The sequence below is a fragment of the Taeniopygia guttata genome, chromosome 6 (genome assembly GCF_048771995.1).
Source record: "Taeniopygia guttata chromosome 6, bTaeGut7.mat, whole genome shotgun sequence".
NCBI classification, from domain to species: domain Eukaryota; kingdom Metazoa; phylum Chordata; class Aves; order Passeriformes; family Estrildidae; genus Taeniopygia; species Taeniopygia guttata.
The window spans coordinates 1703450-1720766 of NC_133031.1; the positions used below are offsets into that span (position 1 = coordinate 1703450).

General features: G+C 43.3%; 1 protein-coding gene and 1 long non-coding RNA gene across 4 annotated transcripts in view; both read right to left on the reverse strand.

Annotated features, from left to right (window-relative positions):
• Window positions 1–17317, reverse strand: part of CTNNA3 (catenin alpha 3) — a 419154-nt gene that overhangs the window by 334392 nt on the left and 67445 nt on the right. The window lies entirely within an intron of this gene.
• On the reverse strand, window positions 2580–6540 carry LOC140684405 (uncharacterized). Of its 2 annotated transcripts, none has more exons than XR_012056628.1 (2): window positions 5579–6540; window positions 2580–3618 (listed from the first exon to the last, which is right to left on the reverse strand). It is a non-coding gene; the product is annotated as an uncharacterized lncRNA (long non-coding RNA). The 2 variants fall into 2 exon arrangements; XR_012056627.1 differs by having other exon boundaries at window positions 2580–3639.

Below are 17317 nucleotides of genomic sequence, written 5' to 3' on the forward strand. Positions count from 1 at the left end.
TTTAAATACCTCTGAACTGATGACATATACAAAAAAGTGACACAAATAAACAGTGGGGGAAACACCTGGCAGGATAAAGGCTTTGTCAGCACAAATGAAACACCACTAGATGATAGAGCTGTGCTGCACTGACCAAAGGTTCCCTTACATGCATTCACAGCAATTTAAACACTACTCAGTCTATCCTTACCAAGCACGATCATAGTATGTGCTTGACTGTGAGGAATTCCAAGCCAACTTTTTAATACAAAAGCCTGACCTGGTCTCTAAACTCATTTTTAATGACATGAGAAATCATTGGCAGTTCTTAGTGTCTCATGGTATCACTATACTACAGCATGTACAGGGCACAGAAACACCATATGCACACACAGGATACAGACTGTATGGCCAAAACTGTAGGCAGTTTGCATCACATGCATGAATACACAAAATATCAAGTGTTATAGTACAAATGCATATCAGTGTTACCATAAGCCTAAGCCTTCAGTAATACCCTCAGTCTCTAAGGCAACGCAGCAGTCTTTATGAAACCATAACTGAGAGCAGGCAGGGAAGGGATTCACAGGACTGAGGTTCCCAGCAGGACTCGCTCTCTGTATCAATACTTATTTACTACTCATCATACAGGAATGATATAAAATACCACAGAACAGCAAAGTTACCTCATTCAAAGCCATGACTGGATAACACCTCTGCTCTTGCAATTTACTGAAGTCTTCCAGGAATTTGTTATTCAGACAGGGAAGGATGCAGTTTCTTTTGATGATTTGGTTGCATCACATTGCAACTACTGCACAATACTCTGTCTCCCCCATGCTCTGGCAACTTCCACCCCATTTACTGATGATGGAGCAATCCTTGCTGCCACTTCTCTATCTGCTATTTCAGGGTCTGGTCCTGCACTCCAATACCCTGCTGTTACCCTGCAGTCTCCTAGATGAAGTAGCTGATTTGGGAAGGTAGCAAAGCAGTTTTATCCCTATAAGAATTAATGTATTAGCTCACAAAGTTCTTCACCTAGTACAGCTACAGTCACATTTGTCACCAGCGAGCTTGCCTAGAACTAGAGCAGGAATCATTCATCAAGGAGAGAGCTCAGAAGGTAGGAACCTTCAGAAGGTCTTATCACATCTGGAAGCTTTAACTAAGCTGTTAAAGCTTTCAGGAAATGTTCTGGCCTGGACTTTTTTCAATGGAAGATGACTCACTGAAAAATGCAGCAGAATGGCCTTATTCCACAACTATTTTTCCCATGATTTTATTAAGCTCTCATAACACCATATGTGATTATTTTACTTGCTTCTTTTCTGAGGTTTTAGAATTAGAAGGGATTTGGGGACGTTTACTGGATTGAAAACTTGTTTCATTCTCTGCCTTAGTGGTACTAGGCTACCTACAAACAGCCTAAGTAAATTATTACTGCTGGCAGATCACTTCATACAGGGTCCACAACCAATTTCACTGATACAGTTTAACAGACAACAAACAACTCTTACACATTTAGCCTGTTCAAGTCATCTTTTCATGTAATTGATCATGCCAGAATATATTACATCTGCCACAAAAAGCTCAGGATCTCTTCTCCAGTATCAGCTCAAGTTCCCCCAGGTACAAGTTTCTCTTCATTTCAAGCAGAACAAGCAGTTTTCCTACATTTATTGTCTTATTATGAAAGATGGGAAATCACCAGCAATAAACAGGTACAGCACTTATATAAGGCAGTCTGTTCCACCTGCTCTTTCCTCACAGATTATATGCTCAATAAATCTTGGTGGCCTTTACCCCAATTCTTCTGTCAAACTCAGAAATATTTAAAATAATGTACTTTTCTTTTTCCTAATTAAAAAAAAACCCACAACTAAAACAGGCTGAATCAAGTAAATCAGTGACAGCCTCCTAGAGCCTAAGATGAACCCAAACCGAACTGCAGGGAATATTAAGTGTCTCCAACTCGCAGACACGTCCGATTGACGTGTGTAAAGAGCGTCACTCAAGCAAACACCACTGAAGTGCTAATCCATCAAAACAAGCTTATTAGCATTACCAATTTCAGCAATGTTAACAGCAGGGTTTGTTTTCACTGCTCAGCTGAAACTGCAAAATGAGCTGCTTTCAAGTATTTATCATGGACAATCCCCCTTTTTTTTCCTGTATATCAATTTAAGTTTTTTAATTTTGTTTTCTGCATACCTTGCAAACACCATCAGAACAGAAACTCAGAGAGAGAAAGAAGCAGCCATTAAGCCCTTGAGCTCTGAACTGAATGTTAATGTATTATATGTGATAGATTTAATACAGAACTGAGAATAAATTACTTCCAGCAGCTGCACTCTAGACCTATAAATTGCTGTGAGTACTACAAAATCCATACAGAGGAAGAACAACTGTATAATTTATAGCATCACTATCTGTCAAGAAATGCTGCAAATACAGAACTTGATTTCTTCCTTTTAACATTCCTATTAAAATTAGAAATTATCCTTACATAGATGCCATTTAGATAAGAAATTTTATTCATCTTCCCTGGTTGTAACGACGTGTATTTGTATTCCACGGACAAATTCAAGCGAGATCTCTTTGGTTGCTCTTGGGGGAAGAGGTTTATTCAGGATACATTGAGGCTCTGCCTCGAGCTGCCAGACACAGCACGTGGCTGGGCCTCGGGTGATGGGGGAGGGGAGAGACAACAAGGGAGCAGGGACTCCCGGAGGACTCTCCAGGAGGAGAGGGGAAGATCCAAGAGGGCGTCCAGCCCCCCGGAGAGCCTTTATCAAAGGGGGCTCCAGGGTGGGCTGGAACAGGACCTGGGCCAATGGGGTCACAGGCACCTGATGGTTCAGGGGAGGGTTACAGATGTGGGGTGAACCATACATTCTGGGGGGTGACATGGGAGAATCCATTCGGCTTTTGGACCCCGCTGTAGGTGAGGGTAATTGTCCAGCCAGTAGGGGGCGTTATATTCGTCCTGGCTGTACCATTGTGGTTCTTAATCATATTTATCTACCCTTCCAAACATCTCCCCCTTTTTCACTGAACCATTTGAAATATTAAATATTGATTTAACAACTATTTTCTGCACACTTGGAGGTGTACAGGGTATTGTTACTAGAACTATACTTATTGCTACTGAAACAGTCAAGCTTATTTTACAGAGTTCCTTTAGCCAAGGTGCAAGTTTCGAACCATTAAGTCAACTGTGTAGCTGAGATGGCTTTATTGTTATTAAATCACTGATTATAGTAGGGGAGGCATTGTCAGAATTTTTTGAAAAAGGTCTTATAATTAAACGGGTTGAAAAAGGTTTGTTAGGGTTTGTGTTAGATATATAGGTGGTCTTAGAGCTTGCAGGCTTGGCTAAAGCTACTCGGCATTTGTCTTTGGTTGAATTATAAGTAAAACTTCAATATAAAAACTGAAACAGAAGAACAAAAACAATATGCACGCATTAAACGATAGAAAGTCCATTTTTCTCTCGATGACGCAGCGTGGTTCAGGTCTGGGTGCTGGCTTCTTGGCTTGTGCTTGTAGAGGAACTGTCTGGTGTGGGGGTGTCAGCAGATTTCGATGCGTGGTAAGGCTTTACATTCTTTCCTGGGACCAACTTGAGTTGTCCACCTGTGGAAACACAAGAAAAACCTTTCCCCCACGTTAGAAGACTGTGTGGACTTTGTATATGTCCTGAATTTAAGATTTTGGGTAAAGCTGGGGGGTACCCTTTTATTTTTACTTTTTTTGTGTTCAGGAAATGTCTATAAATTTGGAGACGAGGCTCTCCTGCAGAGCTACTTAGAAAATTGTGAGCATATAGAGCCTTATTCAACCTCTTTTGAGGTGTAGCCTGATCTACTCGCCCTTCCTTTAGAAGTAAGATTCGTTTTAGGGTTTGGCGTGTATTTTCTATGGTAGTTTTTAACTGTGGTGTGAGATAGGAAAAGGAGATACCACTGTCCTTGAGTACTGGTAGGACTTCTTTCACTTCCTGAGAGGGGACAGCTGTTCGCTGGCTGTGTAGCACTTGCAAGGCTTGGGGGTGCAGACTGTTGTCATTGCAGCTATTATATTTGATTTCAGGGCAGTTTTTCAGTTGAAGATTGCTGGCACTTTGTTGAGAATTTGGTGAGACTGGGATAGAAAGGTTAGAGTTTGCAGGGGTAACATAGTTCTCTGTCTGTTCTTTGTTTGTAGAAGCTGCAGTAACATTGTTGCGTTCACCTTGTCGAGGCATGGTGTCTCCGTCAGGGTGTGGTGAGAAGCTGGTAGTGTGGGAGGCAGGGGCTGCTGCCAGATGAGGCAGAGGAGCAGGGGGGGTGGAGGTCGTGGGCAGCAGCACTTGTGGGGGGCTGGCATTTTCGGAAGGATTTTTTGTATATGTGGCTTTGGGTGCTGTGGCAGTCTGAAGATCCGGCGGAGGGAGAGATGCGGAGGGATATGATGATGGTTTCGGCAAACCAGGAAGTGGTGCCGGCGTTGGGGGGTTCCGGGGTTCTGTAGCCAGAGGCAGGGGCTGCGGCGCCGCGGGGGGATGGGGGGGTGGGGGCGTCGGGTTTGCGTCTGCCGGGGGGTCCGGCCGCGAGTGCAGGAGGCGGGCGGGCAGCGGGGGTGCTGCGCCGGGAGCCGGGGCGTCCCTGGGAAGGACGGGCGGTGCCGCGGCTGCAGGGGCGGGGTCTGGGCCGAGGGGGAGGGGGGCGGCGGCCCCGGGAGTGGGGGCGGGGTCCGGACTGCGGGGGAGGGAGGGCGTGGCCGCGGGGGCGGGGTTAGGGCCGCGCGGGAGGGAGGGCGTGGCCCCGGGAGTGGGGGCCGCCCAGCCCAGGGCCGGCGCCTGGCCGGCGTGTTCGCCGGACCAGGGGACTTCCGGGCGGGTCGGGGGGGCGGCTGCGGAGGCGAGCGTCTGCAGCTTTTGCAAAATCGCAGCTGACGCTTGAAATTGTGCTTGTAAAATAGCCATTGACTGGGTTTGTGCTTGTAAAATAGCTGTTGTTTGATGTTGTAAAAGTTCGGCTATAGTAGCCATCATAGCCGGGACAGGCAATGCTGGGGGGCCGGGCGGGGGGGAGGCGGGGCCCGCGGAGTGGTTTGGGGGGGAGGAGGTGGCTGCAAGGGCGGGTTCTGGGTTGCGGGGTGGGGGGGGGGCGGCTGCGGCAGGGAGCGCCGCTCGCTCAGAAACCGGCGAGTCGCCAGCAGCTTCGCCGGCATTCTCGCCGCAGCGCGGGGTGGGGGGGCAGTCCGGCGAAGATAGTTGAGCCACGGCAGGGAGCGGTTTGGCTGCTATCTGCGGCTTTTGAGAAGCGCAGAGTTCTGCTAACACTTTATAAGCAGGAAATAAGTCGCAAGCATAGGGGTCCCGCAGTGAAATGTCGTTAAACAGTGTATGTCCCACGGACTCCCAAAAGTCTCCACAAAACACAGCAGAGCGCTCGGCATATGGGAACTTAAGTAAGATCCATTCTAGGAGTTTTCGTAGCTCTTTTTTAGGCAAATTACTATTATGGCTACGTAATAAGTGGTTAAGTTGCTTATAGAGATCTCTATCAGCTGCAGAGTGGGACTGTCCCATTTTTAAACCAGTGTGGCTCACCTCGATGTCGCAGGAGCGGGATCCTCTGTCAGGGTCCGACGTTTACTGCAGTCGGTGCTGAGGTCACCGCGGGGTTTTTTCCAGAGCTTCAGCGCGGGCAGTGCTCAGCAGTGCTCGCCTGTGCTTTGTGTACGTGGCCACGTGGTGCGGCAAGTCTCGTCACAAAGCCTTGGGTCGCCGCGGAATCGCGGCGATCTCTTGTGCTCGGAGAATAATGGCCAGAAGTCGTATAAGGGCTCTAATAGCTCGCTACTATGTAACGAGTCGCTGAGCTGTACGACGGCTTCGGGACTTTTTAAAGAGCTCCGGTTCGTTACTGCCTAGCAGCAGAATGCCGTGCTCGCGATTACGATGGCGAGGAAATACCTGGTTATTTAGTTAGTGTCCATGGAAAGGTGTCCTACAGGTAGAAAAGCTGGAAAGCATCCAGACGGGTGCAGTTGCAGGTCACCGTGGGTTCGTATTCGACGATGGGCGCCAGTCTGTAACGACGTGTATTTGTATTCCACGGACAGATTCAGGCGAGATCTCTGTGGTGCTCTTGGGGGATGAGGTTTATTCAGGATACATTGAGGCTCTGCCTCGAGCTGCCAGACACAGCACGTGGCTGGGCCTCGGGTGATGGGGGAGGGGAGAGACAACAAGGGAGCAGGGACTCCCGGAGGACTCTCCAGGAGGGCAAGGGAAGATCCAAGAGGGCGTCCAGCCCCCTGGAGACCCCTTATCAAGGGGGGCTCCAGGGTGGGCTGGAACAGGACCTGGGCCAATGGGGTCACAGGCACCTGATGTTTCAGGGGAGGGTTACAGATGTGGGGTGAACCATACATTCTGGGGGGTGACATGGAAGAGTCCATTCGGCTTTTGGACCCCGCTGTAGGTGAGGGTAATTGTCCAGCCAGTAGGGGGCGTTATATTCGTCCTGGCTGTACCATTGTGGTTCTTAATCATATTTATCTACCCTCCCCAACACCTGGTGGCACATCAGTGCAGAACACCATTTAATTCTTACCACTGTTAAACTCAATTCAAAAAGTATAAACGCCAAAAGAGTTTGGTAAAATAAACACGTAACAAGCTGAGGATTAGCTTATGTTTTACATAGCAAATGCTTTGAGAAGATGAGAAAAGGGCAGCACTCTGATGAGATGTTTACACTACACAGCAGGCACATGCCACACAAAGCCACAGCAGCAAATCTTACAGGCAAAGGTTTACACAGTTGGATTTTTCTCAGGTTGCATCCTGACCAACAGTACTGACAGGCACCATGTCCCACAGTCCTACTGCTCCTGATGCCTCAGAGCAGCCTGTAACCCCTTCACAGCACAGTGACCTGCCCGAGAGTTTGACCCAATACACTGTAAATACATAACAGCACCTGTAAAAATGGAATCAACTGTAACTGCTATCTACAAAGTGCACAACGTCATTCATTTTATGGAAACATTTCAAAGTTCTGGGTCCCAAATTCACATATCCACTCAAGAGCTATAAATGGTTGCTAATTTGTGGACACAAAACAAGGGATTGTTTAGGGATGAAGCAGATCTGAATTTTTCACTAAGGAAGTACCTTCCATCAGCTTGTGCACACAAATCAGCAAAGGGGAAGAACTTCTGACATTTTCCAGACAACAGACACTGTAACAGTTGTTTTTACTGAAACAAACAAACACACACACCCCACAATCTCTATTAACATCCTTACTAACACAAGTCATTTCAAAATCCATGGAGCCACAAGGATTCAGATTTGCTGAAGACATTACAAACAGCTCCAGGACTGAGATCAGTATGGGACTGCATTGCCTGGTACATTTATTAAGAGACTATTGTCTGTTAACAGTGGTTTAAACCTCCAATTTAAATTATAAGTCAGCTTCAAATTTTTATAGTTGAACTGATCGAACTTTTACAGTTTTAATTGACTCAATGACTTCCAGGTCTCCCCAAAGTGCATTTTTTATGTAGCAGTAAAGTAGGTAAATGCTGTTTCCTTGATCTCTAAATAGGTAAGAAATAAGGTGTTCAAGTCCCATGAAAAAATCCAGCTGAAGTATACTGGTCTGAAATAAGGCATTTCATTACAATTTTTGTTGCAGAAAGTCAGAAGTTTCAATACATAATTTCCATTTTCCAAACCGAACGCCCTATCAGAGGTTCAGTCACATAAAAGCCCTTCAGTCTGGTCAGAATTCAGCTTTAGTCCTGTGTCAGACACACAACACTAAAAACAAAACCTGTTTGTAAGTATTACCTCACATGACATTATTTTAATAGATCTCTCCCCCATCCCCTCTCCACACAGAACTTCAAGTTCCAGTAAAGTTTGGAGAAACTTAATAAAGAAAAAATTGCAGGTGAGAAAATAAGTCTGAAAAAAATTGGCTTACTTTGCACTGACTTGTGTAACATTTTCCATTACAAAACCCCTGCTTTCACCAGTTCCTAATTTGGATAAATTAATAGGTTGGGCTAAAATTTCTCACATCAGATCTTTGAAAAGGGCAGTTGATTTTTCCTTATTTGATGGGGTTTTTTGTTCAGAGAAAACATGGGTTCAAGCACTTTCAGGTTAAAGGCTATGGAAAGCATTCTCCCCATCTTAATAAAGCCTGAGCAGTATTTTCTGGAGAAAATACACTATTTGTGGGTTATTTTGGAACAATTGATTTAAGATTTGGTTCCTTTGATATCACGTGAAGTTGAAATAGCAATAATAAATATAAAGCACAAAACATTACAAAGTAATGGTCAGAGAGAAGAAAACTCAGGATCCATGGTCCTGAGGGACTGCTCTGACAGGTGAAGGAGCAGAAACAGTATCCCCAGCTCTTCCCTATTTGGTTGTCCAACTGAGAATACTTCTTAACTTTAACTCTGTGTCACAAACTCAATGTGAAAAAGCAATTTTCTCTAAATTGGTTTTAAAAACTCTTCTTAAAGAAAGTAAGTTATTCCTCCCTGCTAATTATAAGCCTTGGTATTGAAGCAATCACATACTATTCTTCCAATTACTCACTCAGTGCAAAGCTTGGCTATTTTGCACAGAATTGAAGCAAAATTGTACAGAATTAAAGCAATTCTCTGTAATTGCCACATTAAAGTCTTTGGAGGCCTGATGGATTTTTTTTTCGCTTCTATTTTTTCTCTTCTATTTTTTCTGTCTACATCTCACCAAAGCCTACTCACCACCAGTAGGCACATTTCTTACTCCTCACCTGGTGATTTACAGTCTCCTGGCAAAACGTTGGCCATTGCTGTGGAGTGCTCCATCAGGTGCCTGCAAAAGCCCCTGTGCTGCTCCCTCCTGCAGCCCTGGCAGCTCTGGGGCACAGCACCTCCCTGCTGAGCCTGGGGGAGGAAAGGCTCCACACCCATGTGGGCACATCACACAGCAGCAGCTTCTTCATTCACCAGACTGCCTAAAAAAGGGATTTCCTCCAGCCCTCACACACTCTCCACATGCTCTCAAGAATAAGAGACTGACTGTCAGACCTTGCATCCAAATCATATTACAGGAAGCAAAATTTGAGGGGAAAGGTACTTGCAGAGAACAGACTGAGGAGGAAGAGAACATGGATGAAAACTAAGTTACAGAGCAGGGATGCTAAATGAAGGGAAATGTCGCTATAGGACACGAGAAAGCACAACGCGAGCCACCTGCCACTTTTCAAGGTAAAAGAGAAAGTTTATTTTCTGACTCTAACTTTTATACTTCTCCAAAGGTGACAGTGGATTGGAGAGTGAATGGGCCACCTCTCCAAAGACATTGGACAAACCACTAGTACATCAAGTCTCTCCACCCCCATGAAGGAATGCAAAACAACATGTTATTTACAGAAACTGTGTGGGAAAGTTTCCCAATAGAATGTAAACTCAGAAGGCTTTAGAAAACTCAAGAATCAGGGTGACAGGGAAGAGGTAGGGGACTCCCTAAAGGCGCCAAGCAGAAGGAACAGCAGGTATGGCAGAGCTATGAGCAGGTATGGCAGAGCACTACACACAGTCATCGTGTCTTGGGCAGCCCGAGATCTTCTCAGGGCATGGGATTTGACAGGTGACACAGCAGCCCCTCCTGCCCAGGAGAAGAAAGGCATTCCAACACCCCCAAGTGACAGAACACAGAAAGCTCAGATTCTCTGGCCCATCTCTCTCTGCACAAGACTCTTTTTGTCTCTCCAGCTGTGTGTCAAAGAAGAAAATAACATTTGGTAGACAGGAACAGAGGTCAGCACCCAGCACTGAAACTACTCCCAGAAAATAATGCAGTATTTTAGATTTCACCTAGGAAGGCCCCATTAGCAAAACGAGGCTAAGAAAGTCAGCTTGTGCAGTACCAGATTTCCCAAGACCAAGTAATTTCTCACATGTAGGACTTAAATACTTATTTTTCCCCCATTTCATACAGAAACTTAGCTTCATGTGTCCAGCAAGGGCTGGATGCTCAAGCATCATGACTTGGTGCTACTGTGAGCTTCTCATGAGCAGCCACTCTGAGATGAATCCCACATTGCCAATGATCCCATAGTTTTACAGTGTCACAATCTGATTAAACACAGATTAAATCAGAAATCTTCTCAGGCCAAGTGGGAAGTACTACATAAGCCTTTGCAAAAATGTGAATAAATGACCACAACATAAACATCAACAGTCTTCTTTTATATTTCTGGATCTGCTCTTTTAAGAGTTGGCTTAGACATTTCTTTCATTGACTAGCTAAGTATTGCCCAATTAGTTTCAATGTAATTACTTTCCTCTCATTACCGTCTCAAGTCTTTTGTTTGCAGCACACTCACAAATCCCAAGGCTTACAAGTATTTATAGTACTTTTCACTTACAATTCTGGATGAGTGTTGTAATTTCTCGGGTTGCTGAAACATATCATCTTATAGTTTCAGGACTGTGAATTCCATTTATATAAAAACTGCAGTAGAGTTCTTTTGTCTTGCAAAGTTTATTTAACATGAAAATAACCTTTCTGAAATGTTTCCTTTCTTCTAGATCATTCTTATGACATATTAATGCAGCATTAAAACTTTTTTTGTAAGACAATACCTCACTGTTAAAATGATAAATCACACTCAATGACTACCTAATCAATTTACTTTTTAGATTATTATTAGAACATAGTTTCTGAAAAGTGAACAGAATTTTTAAAAAGTGCAATCCTTCAGAGACCTGATCTTCAAAACTAAGAAGCATAACTGCCACCTGAAAGGGAACAAATCTTTTGTATTTCATTATAATAGTCAATTTTTGCACAATATTGAAGACATTATTCTTGCTCAGGGAAAAAGTTCCAACATTTCTAATATAAATTTCTTTCAGCAGGAATGTGAGATGAGTTGTGTAACTGTATATTTTAAAAGTAAGTTTCCTTGATGTCCTCCCAGAGTGGATTTGAAGTTGGTGGCCCACTCAGAGCAGGATTGGAGTAAGAGCAGAGATGCAGACGTCCCTCCTCGAGCTGGCTGTGGGACTGAGAGCAGCAGCCAGGCCCAGAGCCTCAGCACACAGGCACTGGGAACCCAGCAGGAGGGACACAGGGACCAGCAACAGCTCCTGTCCTTCACAGCTAAGGGAAACATGGGAAGGAGCACATCAACATGGCAGCAGAGGGAACCATCACTCCAGCCACACATTCAGCTTCATGTTCCCACCATCAGGCCAGGGGGAGAAAGGAATGGAATAGGAGGAAGCAGGAAGTGGTTGGGGCTGCAGCAATCTTTGGAAGGCTTGCTAAACACACATGACATTCTCAGGACACCAATAATGGTAACAGTAAAAATCACAGAAACATCACTCCTTTTAACAATTACAGAAATGGAAGAACAGCAGCTGGCACAGGAGCAGCTGAGGGAGAAGGAAGGAGCAGTGTCCCAAAGAGAAGAGCACCAGCCAGGCTCCTGCCAACCCCTGGAGGCTGCCCCGGGCACAGAGCGCTCACCCCACAGCCCGGGACGGGAGGGGACTCCCAAACACCCCCGCAAGCTGAACACTCCTGCCCTCCAAGCAGTTCCCACACCAAGCAAACATCAGGAAAAACTGCTATCTCATTCCAAGCCATGTATTTCCTGCCTTTGGGGGCTCTTTCTGCATTGTTGGGGTTTTTTTTAGAGAGCTTTTTGTTCTACTTGAGGCTTTTCTGTCATTTTGGGTTGCATTGCTTGGGTTTTTTGGGAACCATCCTCTGAAACCAAATGAATTTGTTTCAATTGCCCAAGTCTTCAATATAATTTTAATGTTCTTCATCACACATTCTCTCTACAGAATTATCACCAAACTGGAAACTTTAAAAGTGTAAAAAGTGTAGCATGGAAAACATTCTCCTGTTAAACTGTCATACACTAACAGCAACAACAACAACAAAAAAAACCCACCCAAAAAAGCTATTTAACAAGTGTATACACCTGCATTCTGTATACTTACTCATCTTACAACACCCACACAGCAGCTGTGGCATGTCTGTTATTAACTATTTTTCCTGCTTCTTAGACACTCTTCCTCCAACTTAGACAAAAATAATTTGTCCTTGTTAAGCAGTCACAGAATGACAACTTCTAGATTTAAAATTAGTCTCATCAATCATTTCAGCAAAGAAAAATGCCCCAAATTCAAAACATTTGAAATTCTATTGAGCAGTGTATTAAACAGCTAGCTCTGAAAACTCAGGTTTGTGGAAGTCACTGAAATGTGTTCACATCTGCTGCTGATTCAGCCTGTTAATGCCACAGTAATAGAAAACTGCCAAAAAGCCAACCACATAATAACAGTTGCCCTGGAAAACAATTTTGGTAATTACAGTCTTCTCAAGATAATCAAGTAAAAAGCAATTTACAATCTCTATAAGATGATTTTTTTCCTAACACAACAACATTATTTCCATGTAGCAGTTGGATGTTGCATTCAATGGGTGCTACATTGCAAGGAAACTTCCTAATCATTCATGACCATTTACAGTAATTACACAACAAGCAGCAAAAAAAAAAAAAAAAAAAAAAATTATCTTACCTGGCTAAACTCGCAGCTTCACTAAGTTACAAGAATAGTGGTGTAAGTGGATCTACATGCCACTAGTGGTGTAGTGGATCTACAGGCAATTAGCATGAGAAAACTACATAGCAAACTGGCAATATATTACATGGAAGAGGAGCAGAGCTCATTATCTGTCTACCTGAAGGGTCCAGGCACTCTGCCCTCACTGGCTGCTGCAGGGCAGCGCTGCTACACGAGTGTGGAGCTCTGCAGAGCGCCTGGATGGCAAGGTCCTGCCAGAGAAACTTCTGGGTCACACTGGCTGTGCAAGACACTCCAGTCTTGCTGTAGGCTTGGAAGAACTGCAACACTCCCTACTGCCCTCTGGAAATAATGGGACAATTATCATTATTCCCAAATGAGGCTACTTGACTTTCCCAACACAGAGTGCAGGTTTCCTCCTCCTTCCCCTGAGAGCACCACAGTGTGCAAAACCTTGCTAATAACATCAGCCCTTCAGTGGAACCTGCAGGGACTCATTAGAAACTCCTGGAAAGCTCTGCAGAGGGGCAGCTCCAAAAAGCCCTGTATTCTGTTTAAAATATGCCTGTTGTTCCCCTGCCAAAAAATCATCTGGAATGAAAGCTCCCTGAACTCCAGCCTGCTCCAAGGGGGACATGGGTGAGGTTAATGCTGGGGAACCAGGGACAGCTCTGACCTCCAACATCTGAAGTCATTTCTCTTCTGGTTAGAAGGGCCTAGAGTAAAGGAACCACCCAGAACTCTTCTCCGAGGTAGAAACCCAGACAGAAACAATGCCTGCCTAGCTCCTTGTTTCCCCAGATTTTCAGTTCTCAATGTTCTTCACATACAGAGAACAAGAGAAAATGAGAACTCCAGAGGATAAATCAGTAAAATAAGTTTTAGCTACTTTTGATGTGGAAAAAAACCTGCTTCAAAAAACAGATTATTTCACCTCTTAAAGAGAGCAGACCCAAAAGATGAATGTGACTGCTCTCTTGCTTTTTGTAAGAGCTCCTTATCAATACACAGACCAATGTCCTGGCCTATTGGTCCCTGTCAAGCTCAGACTCAGTTCCCACACACAGGGCACCAATCCAGGAGAAACTGAAGAGAGTGACTAAGCTTTTAATCATTGAGCTGGAAACAATACCAGCCACAGCATGACCTTCAAATGAGGATTAATTTATATTCAAAGAACTGACCCAAACTTTATCATTAGGCTAAATAATAATTTATTTGGCAGTTCCTCTCCAGAATTTTCCCGCAGACTATCTATCTATCTATCCATTGAGACTGGAGAAAACTCTTCCAAAGCCATTAAAACCCTTTCTTTTTTTCTTTAAGGAGCATTTTTTAGGAATAAGTTCTCTAAGACAAAGAAGGGACTTGATTCATGAGGTACTTTGCACCTACTCACTACTGAGATCACGCTCTTACTCAGGCTCTGATTCAGCAAATGCCCACAGAAGTGTCTCTGAAAACATGAGTGACACCACCAGCCTCCACGGGACTAGCGACATACCTGGTGTTTAATTCAAAATAATTCTGATGTGGGAGTTGGTAGACTAATAAATGGGCAGATTGTCAGTAGGACAGAGAACAGCTGTTATGTGTCATCTCTAATCATCAGAAAAAAGTAAGATTTGAACCTCTGGACTTCAAACAAGGGCCCCATACACTAGTATCAAATACTTGGACTGTACAGTTCATCAAATACCATATGTCAAAAATCAAATACTCTAATAAAGTCTTCCTAGTCAGTAACAAATCCTAAAAGAAAATCAATTTTATCACTTAGAAAATGCTCAGAATTTTCCAGATTCTTCTACTTTAGAAAAGGTTAAATATTTAATTTTTTTAAAGGAATGCTAGGCTTCAAATTGATAGTTGGCACAAACCACAAAGCAAACAGCTCATCAGAAATACCACAGGTAACAAGTTTATCACCTTCCTGTTGTTCAGTCAACAAGGAAAAACTGACATTTAACTGAAATGAATAGAAGGCATTAGCTTTTCATGAGCAGACAATTCATGATACCAGTTATGAGAAAGCCAAGAACCAAATGATCACAATATGGTGTACTTAGCACAGCCAACAAATCAAAGCAGCCTGTCTTGTATACAAAAAACCCCAGAAATAGTCAAAATTAAACTGCCTTGTTTTCCACTTTCCACATGACTGCTCTGAATCTCCAGTTCTTACAGCCAGAGATACCTTTTTTGTCAGGAATATGGTTGTATATACTTGCACCAATAGATTAACTTCCGTAGGACTCACTACTTCAACTCCGTAAATCTTTATGAAACCTCTTTGCTTTCAGTTCCTTGGTGAAATATGCAGTTAAAGGAGGACAGGAGTGTTAGGATAATAGCTATACATAACTACTCCTCTATTTATGTCATCCACAGTTCTCTAAATCACATGGATGTGTGCTCTGAAGAATATTATACTTTTGTATTTGCAGTTTACTATCACAGTAAAGATCAAATGGAGAAGCTACAGTTGGCTAAATTACACTGTGCTACTGCTTCATTAAGAAGTTTTATGCACAGTCATGTTGTAATGATTTACTCACAATATTAAATCATTAAAGAAAAAAAAAGCCTTACTATACTCAGAAATATTCAAATGGGTAACAAGCTAAAAAAAACATTTAGTAACTCATTTAGTCTTCATTTTAAGTCAGGGAATTTCTGAACAATTCCATTTTCTCAGTTTCATCATCAAAAATATTTGCTAAGGACAGTCAGCAAAAACATTTAATTTGTTGCAGTGCCAAGCAAAAACACATATGAATGAATAAACAGGCTAAGGCCACAGAGGAGGAGTGCCATTGTAAATTAGGCTAAGCACAAATAATGAAGACATCAAAGATCTACCACTCTCCCTGTTGCTGCTGTACCATGACTGGACTGCACTGAAAAGCAGAAGTTGTCCAGAGAGCAGCAGAACCAGCACGTGCCCCAGGCCTGCCCTGCTCACCACCCACCGAGCTGCCTGTGCTTAAGGAGGAGTGCAGCTCTGCACAAAGTGGTTCTCAGGGGGATGTACCAACCAGACCAAGAGCTGGCTATGGTGCACCTTGGAGCTATTTATTCTGCACTAACCAACCCCCCAGAAATGCCTCAGGCCACCTCAGTTCAACACAAGTGTGGCACGTTGGGCACCCACAGGTTTTACCTCCAAACAAAGCTCAGCACAGCTCTCACCTCTGCTGCCCTGCTCACCTTTCCTGGGCAGATCAGGCCCACAGCTCTGGCTGCACTCTCCAAATGACAAGCTCTGCTTCTCCTACCAGGGACTGCTGCTGCTGCTTTCTGCATTCAGGCTACAGCCCCCAATGCACACAGATGCCTCTGGACTCACACATTTTACTCTGCCATGGTGCCCTTTTGCTTGGTTTTGTACTTCACCAAAATAAAAATCATGCCCTTGGAGAAAGATGACTTGGGCAAACACGGAGTGACCTATGACAAACAGTCACACTGGGAGAAACTGAGAGAAAAAGACCAAATGGATTCATCATAAAAAATTTCCTTCCCTTCTTAGGAGAATGAAGGTAGCCTATTCAAAATAGAAATTCCATCAAATACCAGAACTAAATATAAAAGAATAAGTAAAACACATAAAGGACAAAAATCAACACTAGCAAAACATTAAAAATATATTGAATTAGCCAGGGATACCAAACACTGCAAGAAAAGTTCTGGAAACATTGATAGAGTAGGAAGAAGTTGACGTAAACCTACATATGCTGGAGCATTAAATGGAAACCTCTAGTCAGTCTTCTTTGAAAGATAAGTTCACTGAATTTTTTTTCCAGACATTATTTCAAAGGTCAGTTGCAATAAAACAAGAAAGACTGTAAGATTTCATATTAATACTGGAAAAGAACACACTGATGAATATTTAAGACAACCTGATATGTTTCAAATTGCCTAAACCTGTTTAGTTTCATCCCATCTTACCCTGATCAAGCCCAAGAGTTGCAAGTGATTCACCTGAAACCCTGTGGGAATACTGATGAGGTAATTAGAAAACTAGGGAAAAATAATATATCCTTAAAGCGAAGATTCCACAAAAAGAGGAAAACAGGGAAGAGCAATGGAATACAAGTTTTACTATAACTTTTAAAAAGAAAATTTCACTGCAATCACAGAAAAAGAAAACTGAAAGTTAAGTTACAGTAATTTGGGCTGGCTCAAGCAATCTCCTTTCTTTCTCTAACAGGACCAGGGGGTGTGCCTAAAAGGAGATGGCAATAGTGTTTGTCATTTCTCTAGCATGGCTTTTAACCCCATGACAAGTGAGGTTCAGGAAGCAGGTTCAAAGAACATGCTCTAAATGAAATCAGTGTAAGGACTGTACAAAAACATCATCAGGGAAAACATCCTGGAATATACAATAAAGGACAACAATCAAATGGAAATATGGAAATATGTATTAAATTAAAGCTCATCAGAACTTTTTTCTGCAATTGGAAAAACCCTAATATTCTCAACCAAGGTTATGAAAAAGAGAGAAAGCTGAAAGAGAAAGCAAAGATTACAAAGGGCAAGATGAAAACTGCAACAATCTCAACAACTAGTATAAGCAGACCTACACCTAAAAGCCATTTAAAACCATACATGTCAATATGCACAAATGTCTATACTCAAATTGGAAAAAACAAACTGCTGCCTATATTCCAGTCCTACCAAAAAAGAACCACAACAGAGAATTCACATCTTAATGCAA